Source organism: Lepidochelys kempii, chromosome 2 (assembly GCF_965140265.1).
Source record: "Lepidochelys kempii isolate rLepKem1 chromosome 2, rLepKem1.hap2, whole genome shotgun sequence".
Taxonomy (NCBI): domain Eukaryota; kingdom Metazoa; phylum Chordata; order Testudines; family Cheloniidae; genus Lepidochelys; species Lepidochelys kempii.
This window is the reverse complement of record NC_133257.1, coordinates 133,124,963-133,139,256: the sequence shown is the minus strand read 5'-3', so window position 1 is coordinate 133,139,256 and position 14,294 is coordinate 133,124,963. Positions and strand designations below refer to the sequence as shown.

The 14,294-nt window shown below is 42.2% G+C and overlaps 1 long non-coding RNA gene across 1 annotated transcript in view; it reads right to left on the bottom strand.

Annotated features, from left to right (window-relative positions):
• Positions 1 to 14,294, bottom strand: part of LOC140907094 (uncharacterized) — a 369,048-nt gene that overhangs the window by 255,683 nt on the left and 99,071 nt on the right. The window lies entirely within an intron of this gene.

Genomic DNA, 14,294 nt, shown 5'->3' with positions numbered 1-14,294 from the left:
TTGGGTGCCAAGGGCCCCGCTACTAGCCCAGAAAGGTGGTAGAGGAGGGAAGTGGGGGAGGGGTCTGGGTTTGCTCCTCACTCTGAGTCCCAGCCCCTCTCAACCCCTGTGGATTTCTTATCCGCATCTCCCTTAGGTGGGGTTAGACTCAGCCCTTAGATGCTGGGGGGAAGGGAGTCTCCCTGTCCTGCTGGGCAGGGTCTCCCTTACTACAATTCTCAGGTCTTCCAAATCTCTCAACACACCTCCAAGCTCCAATCCTCTCTCCTTCCTTCTCCTCCCTTGTCTGCCTGATGCAGGGGGTTTTATTAGGTTCCTAACAAGGCCTTAATTGACTGCAGGTGCTCCAATTAACCTGCAGCCACCTTCTCTAGTCTACAGGGAACCATACCTTAGTTAGCCTTGATCTTATATATTTCCCCTCTAGCACTCTCCCATTTCTTCCTGGCCCTCTTGTATCACATAATATACACACACACACAGAGCATGAAACAATGGGTGTTATCATACACACTATAATGAGAGTGATCAGCTAAGGTGAGCTATTACCAGCAGGAGAGAAAAAAAACACCTTTTGTAGAGATAATCAAGATGGGCCATTTCCAGCAGTTGACAAGAATGTGTGAGAAACAGTAGGGGGGGAAATAAACATGGGGAAATAGTTTTACTTTCTGTAATGACACATCCACTCCCAGTCTTTATTCAAGCCTAATTTAATGGTGTCCAGTTTGCAAATTAATTCCAATTCAGCAGTCTCTCATTGGAGTCTGTTTTTGAAGTTTTTTTATTGTAATATTGTGACTTTAGGTCTGTAATCAAGTGACCAGGGAGATTGAAGTGTTCTCTGACTGATTTTTGAATGTTACAATTCTTGACATCTAATTTGTATCCATTTATTCTTTTACGTAGAGACTGTCCAGTTTGGCCAATCTACAAGGCAGAGGGGCATTGCTGGCACATGATGGCATATATCACATTGATAGAGATGCAGATGAACGAGCCACTGATAGTGTGGTTGATGTTATTAGGCCCTATGATGGTGTCCCCTGAATAGATGTGTGGACACAGTTTGCAACGGGCTTTGTTGCAAGGATAGGTTCCTGGGTTAGTGTTTTTGTTGTGTGGTGTGTGGTCGCTGGTGAGTATTTGCTTAGTGTGGCTGACTGTCTGGCCAGTCCTTGCTTACAGACAGCCCCCCAGCCTGAAGCAAATACTCACCAGCAACCACACACCACACAACAAAAACATTAAATTAAATTAGGCTTGAATAAAGACTGGGAGTGAATGTGTCATTACACAAAGTAAAACTATTTCCCCATGTTTATTTTCCCCCACAACTGTTCCTCACACATTCTTATCAACTGCTGGAAATGGCCCACCTTTATTATCCCTACAAAAGGTTTTTTTTTTTCTCTCCTGCTGGTAATAGCTCACCTTTACTGATCACTCTTGTTACAGTGTGTATTGTAATTCCCATTGTTTCATGTTCTCTGTGTATATATCTATCTCTTTCTACTGTATTTTCCACTGCATGCATCCGATGAAGTGGGTTTTAGCCCAGGAAAGCTTATGCTCAAATAAATTTGTTAGTCTCTAAGGTGCTACAGGTACTCCTTTCCTTTTTTCAGAGTAGTAGCCGTGTTAGTCTATGTTCGCAAAAAGAAAAGGCGTACTAATGGCACCTTAGAGACTAACCAATTTATTTGAGCATAAGCTTTCGTGAGCTACAGCTCACTTCATCGGATGCAAAAACAGCCACGGATAATGATGAGATCATGACTAAATTATAGGACCTTTTCAGTACATGATATTATCCTCAATGTGCACGGCCAAGTGCTGATTAAATTTTGAAAACCACAAGGCATAACCCTTTGCCAGTAAATGTTACCATAATCATCGAAAGAGAGATTACCCTCTCTCCAGTCAACGGTTGATATACGTGACCCGTACAGAGACTGTTCACATCCAGCATGCTTTGTTGATGATAATATGATTGATAATTTGATAATATGATTTCACCAGTCTCTACCCCTCTGTTAACAAGACTAAAAGGTACCTGTGGTGCACCCCATCATTGTGTATGAAAATTTGAGAGATATCAGACAGTATTTTGGCATAGCCAAAGTTAAAGTGCTATGAAGAAGAAGAAGAAGCTCCAAGAAGCTTCTATTTCACTGTGCTACTCTACAGTGTAAATGGTAAATTACTGTTCCCCCTATGTGCACATTTATTTCTGCACAATCAACAGGACCCATTCACAGACAGTTTGGGTGAGGGAGCTTTAACAGGGACTTGGTGCAGGCTGTAGACAAAGGGAATGGGATCACTAAGGTTTATGAACCCCAGCACTTTAACTGCTCTTGTGACATTGTTTTCAGACAACATTAACGTGGACCTCAGCTGGAAACAAGAGGCCTCAGCAGTCCCTCACTGGAGTGTAGATGAGTCGGAAAAAAAACAAACAGTACTTTAGAGTAAAATGAAAGAGATGGTGTGTGTTTATGTCCAAGCAAAACCCTGCAAATGGACAAAAAGACAAATCTCAAAGTTTTTGAAATTCCATGCAGGGAAGAGTCACCCCAACGTAACTAACACCAGTATAGTGATGGACCCTGACAAACTCTTTAAGTACGATGTTTGTGCCTTATTGCAAAGTATCATTGTGTGAGTTTATTCGTATTGATGATACAGCCTTAGTGTGCAAAAAAAACCTTGCACTCTTCCCAGAAACACTCATGTGTTCCTAGCACAATTTACCATTTACTTCTACTATGCGAGTTACAGGAGCAGTGTCTGCACCATGATACTGACTCTGATCTCTGTGAGTAAAAGAGAGGGTTAGAACACATCTCTAGTCGGGGGGGAGGGAGGTTCTTTAGGGGATCTGACCAGCTATATCCCTCCAGATGGGCACATCACAGAGACTGTGTCCTGTTTGTAAGTATTAACATTTTATGATTTTTATATGTTAAACTCTCAATTCTTTTACACATTACCCAAAATCCATATGTGTGTGTGTGATATAGATAAATCAATATGGGCCCCTCTACCTATGAAGTTGAAAGTTCTTTCCTTAACCTGAATTTAGTATGTAAATAACACTCAGGAATTTATGTAATTAGGTATTGGACTATACCTAATTATTCCCTCTAAGTCTATGAAAATCCAGATGTCCAGGAAAAAGGACCTCTCCAAACTAATGAAAGATGTCTACAGAAGTATGTTATAACAAACAAGAATGAGTAATTGATAAGGGGTGTTTATGATCCAGTTACTTATCAGTCAAAGAACATACTTGTTATTGCAGATGTTTTCTATAATGGATAAAATAATGGCCCATTCAAAGATGTTTTTAACTCATAAGAACTGCTGGTTGCCACAGCTGTCAATAATAGTGACTGGATTAGAAAACCCCTTTAGCTTATTGATCACGTAATAAAATACCATAAAAGTAACTGCATAAATAATTTAGGTAAAATGAGAATATCAAAAAGACAATACATAGTAAAATTATTGTGAGAAAACACCATTAGCATCTTTAGAAGGTGTGTGTACCCCAGACATCCCTGAACCATCTCCTAGGACACCAGATTCCCCAGTAGCCTATTTGCTAATTCTGCTATCCTGCTAGTTTTGGTCTCTCCTACTGTCTGGAGAGGGAAGGGTAAATTGACCTACCCTCCCACACTTAGGTCCCCTCAGAGAAAAAGGGGCCAAGTTCCCTGACAAGCATTGAGGTCCCCTAGATAGACACCTATTGCAGCATTGGGTGGAAGGGACTCACTTTCACACTCTGCCTCTGCAACCTCCAGGTAAAAGAGGGCTTTTTCTGCACTGGCATGGACCTAAATAGTCCCCCCTCTCTTCCAGTCACCTGTGGGAGGGGGGAAATCAGTGTTCCCACATTGCCTCAGCCAATCATTCCCTAGCTCTCTAGCCCTTATAGGGACCACACAGTATTTCCTACTAGCCAGACAACTGCCTTCACCAGTTAATGATGAGATGATTATCTACAACTGCTGATAACAATCTGTATATTCTGACCATTGGCTTTGAATCCAGAGCTAACATACAATGTACCAGTGAATTTCTTCACCAGGGTAAACAAATGGTTCACTCCTCCCACAATCCACCCCCTAACTTCCTTTGACAATAATGCTAAAGAGTTAAGGGCTGAGTAAAAGCTGTGTTAGTCACTTTATAGCATAAAAAGTTGCTTATAATATTTGTTTCACATCTGCAGACCACAAATGAGCTACAGTAGCACTGAACATTTGTGAATTAAGATTTTAGAAGCATGCCTTTAGGGGTTTAACTATCTAATTAGCGGTGTGAAATATCTGACAGCAGAGATAAAATTATTTTGAATGTGACATTTGCTAAGTTGTCAGATGTTATGGAAAGAACTAATTGTATTGCTGTAACTAGTTTTTCAGTGGGAGATTGATTTTTGTATTCCATTGCACAACTGTGAATAACCCCCTCCCACTCCCTTCACCAATCTAATCTCTTAAAATCACATTTCTGGTTACACAAGCAATTTAGTATTGATTCAAAACAATTCACATTCATTAATGAACAGCAATGAACAGTTAGAGATGTTAGCATTAAAAAAACAGCTTCTCATATTTATTATTTAATTATTTGCTTCTGAAAAGAGCAATAGTCTTAAAAAGAATTATTATGTGTTTTAGTTAAAAGTTTAATATTACTGTAAACTTCACTGCTGAATTATTGTGTACATCAAGTTACCACTGAGCATTGCTAAAATAAATGCAGCAATGCTTATTATGATGATTGCTGGCGATCTGGACTTCAGATCTACAAGTAACAATAAACCCCACAATTTTCATTGTCTGTTTCCAAAGTTTTTATGCTTATCTACTGCATTTGCTGAGATGACTTATCTAGTTACAGTACAAAAATGGAGATAACAATAAGATATAGTATATTCAGATACCAGTTTCTGTGTTTTTGTAATAAAAAGCAGGAAAACCATAGGGGGTTGTAAAAAGAGCTTTGATGTGAAATAACATCATTTCTGCTTGCAAGAATTTACTGCTAGAGTATAACGTAATTTGAAGTCTCTGTGTCAACAGCAGAGCTAGGCAAAATTTTTCAAATGACACTTTTTTGGTGGGAGGGGCAAAAATACAAATTTAGTGACAATCATTTTTTTTCAAATGTGTGTCAGTTTCACCAAAGTGTGCAAAAAAAAAAATCCAGAAAAATCTAAACATTTCCTTGTGACAGTTTCTGAATGAAGTGTTTTGATTTTTTTTGTTTTGAAATTTCCTTCAATTTTATTAAAAAAATTAAAATATTTTTAAAAGCTCAAAAATGAACCTGTTTTGTTCAACCTGAAATGAAACAGGTTATTCACCCAGCTCTAGTGAATAGTACAACTGATGTTTAGAAAATGGTGCAGGCAAATAAAAGCCATTGTCTTAAGCCATCATGTAATAAAAGATCAGTAACTGGTTAAAAGATAGGAAACAAAGGGTAGGCGTAAATAGTAAGCTTTCACAGTGGAAAAAGGTAAATAGAATCCCCCAGGGGTTTGTACTGGAAACAGTACTGTTCAACATATTCATAAATGATCTGGAAAAAGGCATAAGTGACATGGCAGTTTGCAGTTTATACAAAATGACTGAAGATAATTAAGTCCAAAGCTGACTGTAAAGGGTCTTCCATTCCATTACTACTCCAGAAAAAAATCATGGAGTCATCATGGACAAATTTTTGTCCATCTCTGAAAACATTTGCTGAATGTTCATTGGTGATAATAAGACTGAAAATATCATAATGGCCACTATATAAAGCCATGGTATGCCCATGATGCTGGCAAACCACATCAGTTCAGAAGCACAGGCCAGTTCACTTATATGTTAGTATAGATCAATAGTGATAGTTAGATGTAATATTGTCTTCAGGCTAATTAACTTGTGTCATAAATATAAAGGGAAGGGTAACCACCTTTCTGTATACAGTGCTATAAAATCCCTCCTGGCCAAAGGCAAAACCCTTTCACCTCTAAAGGGTTAAGAAGCTAAGGTAACCTAGCTGGCACCTGACCCAAATGACCAATGAGAGTACAAGATACTTTCAAATCTGGAGTGGGAGGGAAACAAAGGGTTTTTCTGTCTGTGTGATGCTTTTGCCAGGAACAGATCAGGAAGGCAGCCTCAGAACTTCTCTTAAGTTAGTAAGTAATCTATCTAGAAATGCGTTAGATTTCTTTTTGTTTAACGGATGGTAGAATAAGCTGTGCTGGATGGAATGTATATTCCTGTTTTTGTGTCTTTTTGTAACTTAAGGTTTTGCCTAGAGGGATTCTCTGTGTTTTGAATCTGATTAACCTGTAAGGTGTTTACCATCCTGATTTTACAGAGGTGATTCTTTTACCTTTTCTTTAATTAAAATTCTTCTTTTCAGAACCTGATTGATTTTTCATTGTTATTAAGATCCAAGGGTTTGGGTCTGTGTTCACCTATGCAAATTCGTGAGGATTCTTATCAAGCCTTCCCCAGGAAAGGGGGTATACGGTTTGGGGGGGATTTGAGGAAAAGACGTCTCCAAGTGGGCTTTTTCCCTATTTTTTGTTTAAAACGCTTGGTGGTGGCAGCATACGGTTCAAGGACAAGGCAAAGTTTGTACCTTGGGAAAGTTTTAACCTAAGCTGGTAAGAATAAGCTTAGGGGGTCTTGCATGTAGGTCCCCACATCTCTACCCTAGAGTTCAGAGTGGGGAAGGAACCTTGACAACTTGTGTAATACGTTAAAGTGATGGTAAATGTATAAGCACTTCAGGTGTTTAACCTTCATAAAACTAATGGAAGGTTACTTGTATTGTTTTCGCTTATCTATTCCTGTCATAATGTAACAGCAAATATTTACATGGTAAATACCCTTGCAACTAAATTTCCCAAAGAAATCTTGTGAATTGCTAATGAAGGGTTTAAGGACTTTAGCATTTCTGTTAATTTCAAAGCAAGTGATAATTGGGTGGATTCTTAGTGCATTCCTCACTATCTGTAATCAGAGAAACAACCCATGTGGGTACAGTCACTGTCAGTTTGCTTTCCATGTAAAGGAGTTATAAATAGGGATTGAAGAAATGATCCATCATCTCTGGATTGTTTGGATTCAACCAGGGAAGAATAACTGCACAAGAAGACTGAGATCCCCGGAATTATTCTGGGTAGCCCTGGAAAAGACTTTTGGGAACCTGGCAGTATATTATCACTGCCACCATTTGTAGTCACAAACTGTGATTTACCTGTTATAATATTTTACCAGCTTTAACCTCTCAATAACTTTCTATTTTTTTTCTTAGCTCATAAACCTATAGTGATTTTACTATAGAATTGGCTGCCAGCATTGTTTTTGGTGTAAGATCTGGAGTACCAGTTGATCTAGGGTAAGTGACTAGTCTCTTGGGACAGGGATCAACCTCATATGGTGTGATTTTTGCTTTTAATAATCTTTCATCATAAAGCTCAGTTTGTCCGGGTGGCAAGATGTGTTGGAGAGGCTAAGGGGACTGTCTGTGACTCCATGGTAATACTGGTATAGTAATCCAGGAGTTCACATTTGATACTGGCTTGGTGAAATCTAATTATATAACATACCATAAGTTTGGGGTGTCTGCCCTGTTTTCTGACAGTCTGCCCTGAGATAGTCACTCACCGTGGTCAGCTACTCCAAAAAGTGTGACAACATTACAACTGGAATACAGCATGCAGTACTGGTCATCCCTTCTCAATAAATAAATAAATAAATAAATAAATAAATATTAGAATTGGAAAAGGTACAAAGAAGGGCAACATACATGATTAGTGGTATGGAGTAGTGTCCATATGAGGAAAGATTAAAAAGACTGGGAGTATTCAGCTTAGAAAAGAGATGAATAAGGAGGGATACAATAGAGGTCTATAAAATAATGACTGGTGTGGAGAAAGTGAATAAGGAAGTGTTATTTAACCCTTCATGTAACACAAAAACCAGGGGTCAACCAATGATATTAATTGACAGCAGGTTTAAAACAAACAAAAGGAAGAACATCTTCACACAACACACAGTCAACCTGTGGAACTCTTTGCCAAGGGATGCTGTGAAGGCCAAAGGCATAATTGGGATGAAAAAAAATTAAAGAAGTTCATGGATGATAGGTCCATTAATGGCTATTTGTCAAGGTGGTTAGAGATGCAACCTTGTGGTCTGGGTGTCTCTAAACCTCTGACTGTCAGAAGCTGGAACTGGATGAAAGGGGATAGACAGGATAGTGGGCTAAATGGATCACTGAATTGATCCAGTGTGGCCATTCTTATGTTCTTATATATTTTTCTATATATCCCAGAATAATCCTGCACACAGCAGGAGTTTGCCTGGGATTGGTGAGTATCCAAGTGCGTGTTTGCTGAGTAAGTATCCGAGTGTGTGTTTGCTGGGAGGGCAGTGTGAGAGCGTGAGCGAGTGCCTGATTGGCTGGTAGCCTGCAGGGGGTGGGCACTAGGGCTGTCTGTTTGTTTGTTTCAGGGAAGCCTGGCTGTTTAAAAATAGCCAGAGCTCCGCGAACCAGCTGAGCAGCAGGGAACAGCAGAGCAGCACACAGCAGGAGTTTGCCTGGGAGTTCGCCTGGAGTGAGCCCAGTGAGGCTTACGTCTTGCCAACTTCTCTGAAGAAGCTCATAGTAGGAAGGTGATATGGAAGGAGGGGGTTCAACTGTTGTGACCTGCACTGGATGTGCCACCTTTGTCTTTCTTCCACAGGACAGAAGCGACTTTGTCTCTACAAAGTGCAAGCTGGTCTCCATATTGGAAGAGAAGATTGAAGGCTGGAGCAACAGATAACGACCCTGCGTTGCATACGAGAAATGGAGGATTTTCTGGACAAAAGTCAGGATATGCTTCTACGGGCACAAAGCTCTAAAGATTTAGAGCAGGTTGCACAGTGGAGCCGAGAGGCCAGTGAAGAAGCTTGGCAACATGTGACCTCCAGAAGAAGAAGGGGGAATGTCCGGGTTCCAGCAACGCGGACACAGGTAACTAACCGCTTTCATGCTCTCTCCACAGGTACCATTGCGGAGAGTGGACCAGATGATATGTCTGGGGGGAGAAAGCAGAAGGAGACTCCGCTGGTTGGAAGGCATGAGATGCACTGTCCTGTGATGGGGGGTTCCACGACCACCACTCCCAAGAGAAGGAGGCGGGCGGTGGTGGTCGGGGACTCTTTCCTCCGGGGGACTGAGTCATCTATCTGCTGCCCTGACTGGGAAAACCGAGAAGTCTGCTGCTTGCTGGGGGCTAAGGTTCGCGATGTGACAGAGAGACTGCCGAGACTCATCAAGCCCTCGGATCGCTACCCCTTCCTGCTTCTCCACATGGGCACCAATGATACTGCCAAGAATGACCTTGAGTGGATCACTGCGGACTACGTGGCTCTGGAAAGAAGGATAAAGGAGTTTGAGGCGCAAGTGGTGTTCTCGTCCATCCTCCCCGTGGAAGGAAAAGGGACCGTCGAATCGTGGAAGTCAACAAATGGCTACACAGGTGGTGTCAGAGAGAAGGCTTTGGATTCTTTGACCATGGGATGGTCTTCCATGAAGGAGGAGTGCTGGGCAGAGATGGGCTCCACCTTACAAAGAGAGGGAAGAGCATCTTTGCGAGCAGGCTGGCTAACCTAGTGAGGAGGGCTTTAAACTAGGTTCACCGGGGGAAGGAGACCAAAGCCCTGAGGTAAGTGGGAAAGCGGGATACCGGGAGGAAGCACAGGCAGGAATGTCTGTGAGGGGAGGGCTCCTGCCTCATACTGAGAATGAGGGGTGATCAGCAGGTTATCTCAAGTGCTTATATATGAATGCACAAAGCCTTGGAAACAAGCAGGGAGAACTGGAGGTCCTGGTGATGTCAAGGAATTATGACGTGATTGGAATAACAGAGACTTGGTGGGATAACTCACATGACTGGAGTACTGTCATGGATGGTTATAAACTATTCAGGAAGGACAGGCAGGGCAGAAAAGGTGGGGGAGTAGCACTGTATGTAAGGGAGCAGTATGACTGCTCAGAGCTCCGGTACGAAACTGCAGAAAAACCTGAGTGTCTCTGGATTAAGTTTAGGAGTGTGAGCAACAAGAGTGATGTAGTGGTGGGAGTCTGCTATAGACCACTGGACCAGGGGGATGAGGTGGATGAGGCCTTCTTCCGGCAGCTCGCAGAAGCTACTAGATCGCACGCCCTGGTTCTCATGGGTGACTTTAATTTTCCTGATATCTGCTGGGAGAGCAATACAGCAGTGCATAGACAATCCAGGAAGTTTTTGGAAAGCGTAGGGGACAATTTCCTGGTGCAAGTGCTAGAGGAGCCAACTAGGGGGGGAGATTTTCTTGACCTGCTGCTCACAAACCGGGAAGAATTAGTGGGGGAAGCAAAAGTGGATGGGAATCTGGGAGGCAGTGACCATGAGTTGGTTGAGTTCAGGATCCTGACACAGGGAAGAAAGGGAAGCAGCAGGATACGGACCCTGGACTTCAGGAAAGCAGACTTCGACTTCCTCAGGGAACAGATGGGTAGGATCCCCTGGGGGACTAACATGAAGGGGAAAGGAGTCCAGGAGAGCTGGCTGTATTTCAAGGAATCCCTGTTGAGGTTACAGGGACAAACCATCCCGATGTGTTGAAAGAATAGTAAATATGGCAGGCGACCAGCTTGGCTTAACGGTGAAATCCTAGCGGATCTTAAACATAAAAAAGAAGCTTACAAGAAGTGGAAGGTTGGACATATGACCAGGGAAGAGTATAAAAATATTGCTCGGGTATGTAGGAATGAAATCAGGAGGGCCAAATCGCACCTGAAGCTGCAGCTAGCGAGAGATGTCAAGAGTAACAAGAAGGGTTTCTTCAGGTATGTTGGCAATGAGAAGAAAGCCAAGGAAAGTGTGGGCCCCTTAATGAATGAGGGAGGCAACCTAGTGACAGAGGATGTGGAAAAAGCTAATGTACTCAATGCTTTTTTTGCCTCTGTCTTCACTAACAAGGTCAGCTCCCAGACTGCTGCGCTGGGCATCACAACATGGGGAATAGATGGCCAGCCCTCTGTGGAGAAAGAGGTGGTTAGGGACTATTTAGAAAAGCTGGACGTGCACAAGTCCATGGGGCCGGACGCGTTGCATCCGAGAGTGCTAAAGGAATTGGCGGCTGTGATTGCAGAGCCATTGGCCATTATCTTTGAAAACTCGTGGCAAATGGGGAAAGTCCCGGATGACTGGAAAAAGGCTAATGTAGTGCCAATCTTTAAAAAAGGGAAGGAGGAGGATCCTGGGAACTACAGGCCAGTCAGCCTCACCTCAGTCTCCGGAAAAATCATGGAGCAGGTCCTTAAAGAATCAATCCTGAAGCACTTACATGAGAGGAAAGTGATCAGGAACAGTCAGCATGGATTCACTAAGGGAAGGTCATGCCTGACTAATCTAATCACCTTCTGTGATGAGATTACTGGTTCTGTGGATGAAGGGAAAGCAGTGGATGTATTATTGTTTCTTGACTTTAGCAAAGCTTTTGACATGGTCTCCCACAGTATTCCTGTCAGCAAGTTAAAGTAGTATGGGCTGGATGAATGCACTATAAGGTGGGTAGAAAGTTGGCTAGATTGTCAGGCTCAATGGGTAGTGATCAATGGCTCCATGTCTAGTTGGCAGCCGATGTCAAGTGGAGTGCCCGAGGGGTCGGTCCTGGGGCCGGTTTTGTTCAATATCTTCATAAGTGATCTGGAGGATGGTGTGGATTGCACTCTCAGCAAATTTGCGGATGATACTAAACTGGGAGGAGTGGTAGATACGCTGGAGGGCAGGGATAGGATACAGAGGGACCTAGACAAATTGGAGGATTGGGCCAAAAGAAATCTGATGAGGTTCAATAAGGATAAGTGCCGGGTCCTGCACTTAGGACGGAAGAACCCAATGCACAGCTACAGACTAGGGACCGAATGGCTAGGCAGCAGTTCTTCGGAAAAGGACCTAGGGGTGACAGTGGACGAGAAGCTGGATATGAGTCAGCAGTGTGCCCTTGTTGCCAAGAAGGCCAATGGCATTTTGGGATGTATAAGTAGGGGCATAGCGAGCAGATCGAGGGACGTGATCATCCCCCTCTATTCAACATTGGTGAGGCCTCATCTGGAGTACTGTGCCCAGTTTTGGGCCCCACACTACAAGAAGGATGTGGATAAATTGGAGAGAGTCCAGCGAAGGGCAACAAAAATTATTAGGGGTCTGGAACACATGAGTTATGAGGAGAGGCTGAGGGAACTGGGATTGTTTAGTCTGCAGAAGAGAAGAATGAGGGGGGATTTGATAGCTGCTTTCAGCTACCTGAGAGGTGGTTCCAGAGAGGATGGTTCTAGACTATTCTCAGTGGTAGTAGAGGCCAGGACAAGGAGTAATGGTCTCAAGTTGCAGTGGGGGAGGTTTAGGTTGGATATTAGGAAAAACTTTTTCACTAGGAGGGTGGTGAAACACTGGAATGCGTTACCTAGAGAGGTGGTAGAATCTCCTTCCTTAGAAGTTTTTAAGGTCAGGCTTGACAAAGCCCTGGCTGGGATGATTTAATTGGGGATTGGTCCTGCTTTGAGCAGGGGGTTGGACTAGATGACCTCCTGAGGTCCCTTCCAACCCTGATATTCTATGATTGTATATCCAAAATATTAGTTTATTTTCAGAAAATATTGAATTTTAAAAGTATTTGAGAGATGAGATGGTGCTTTTCTTCCACAGCTTTGTTTTCTGTGTGAAATTAGTTTAGACACTGAAAACTGTATTCCTACTATAAAAGTATAGACCTAAAGCCATTCATATTATCTGTACTGTAGCTGCACCTAGATCAGGACACCATTGCAGTGGACCCGGTACAGACATGCAATAAACAGACAATCACACTAGTTTTCATTCTAGCTTACCACAAGATGTTCTGCATGGAGGAGACAAAATATATGGTGATGCAGAGGTAAGGTAATAGTTAGGAAAATAAATTATTATAGAATAAAGAGCGGTGTCAACACATCCTAAATGCCCACTAAAATCTTTTGAATTCACAGGAAATTTTGGTTAAGACATTAAGGGCAGGGCCTAGAGAGAAAAATGTGAGACTGAGATAATGCACTCCAGACAAACATAGTGGGGCCTGATTCGCCGCTGCTTTGTGTAGCCATTTACACTAGTGCAAAGGGAGTTCACTGTGGGTGCAATTCAAAATGGGTGTGCACAACACCCATATTGTATTCAATATACACAGGTGTAAAAATGACTGTGTAAGGTGCAGAACTGGAGAGAATCAGGCCTCAAAGGAATTAGAACAACATCCTCCTAATGCTGATAGATTTAAACTTGGAATTACCGCAGACACCATTTAAAAAAAAAAAATCTAAATTCTTACTTAGTGTTTCTTTAGCTGTCTGTGACAATAAGATGTAGTTTTGGTTTCCACGGAGTACTTGAATACACAATATAGCGTTATACATTATGCATGGAAGAGAAATCAGCCAGCTCACTAATCATTACAGAAGACATATAGCTTTTATTCAAGGAGTACTTGTGGCACCTTAGAGACTAACCAATTTATTTGAGCATGATACTGAGTTTGTGTGTGTGGTTTTTGGGAGGGGGGTGAGGGGGTGAGAGAACCTGGATTTGTGCAGGAAATGGCCCAACTTTATTATCATGCACATTGTGTAAAGAGTTGTCACTTTGGATGGGCTATCACCAGCAGGAGAGTGAATTTGTGTGGGGGGGTGGAGGGTGAGAAAACCTGGATTTGTGCTGGAAATGGTCCACCTGATGATCACTTTAGATAAGCTATTACCAGCTGGACAATGGGGTGGGAGGAGGTATTTTTTCATATTCTCTGTGTATATATAAAGTCTGCTGCAGTTTCCACGGCATACATGTGATGAAGTGAGCTGTAGCTCACGAAAGCTCATGCTCAAATAAATTGGTTAGTCTCTAAGGTGCCACAAGTACTCCTTTTCTTTTTGCGAATACAGACTAACATGGCTGTTACTCTGAAACAGCTTTTATTCAGTAGGACCTTGCATATTAGATTGTTGAAAGAGTATGAATTTCTTTTTTGTTCATTATGGAGCATGCCATAATGAAAATGGAAAGATGACTTATGATGTTTAAAGGGAAAAAAGAGCACACAAGTTTATCAGGCAAATAATACAATAATGTACTATTCTTTGGAAATCCATTCTCTAAAAATGCATCATCTCAATTCATCCTCACACGGTTGAAGTCATTTATACGT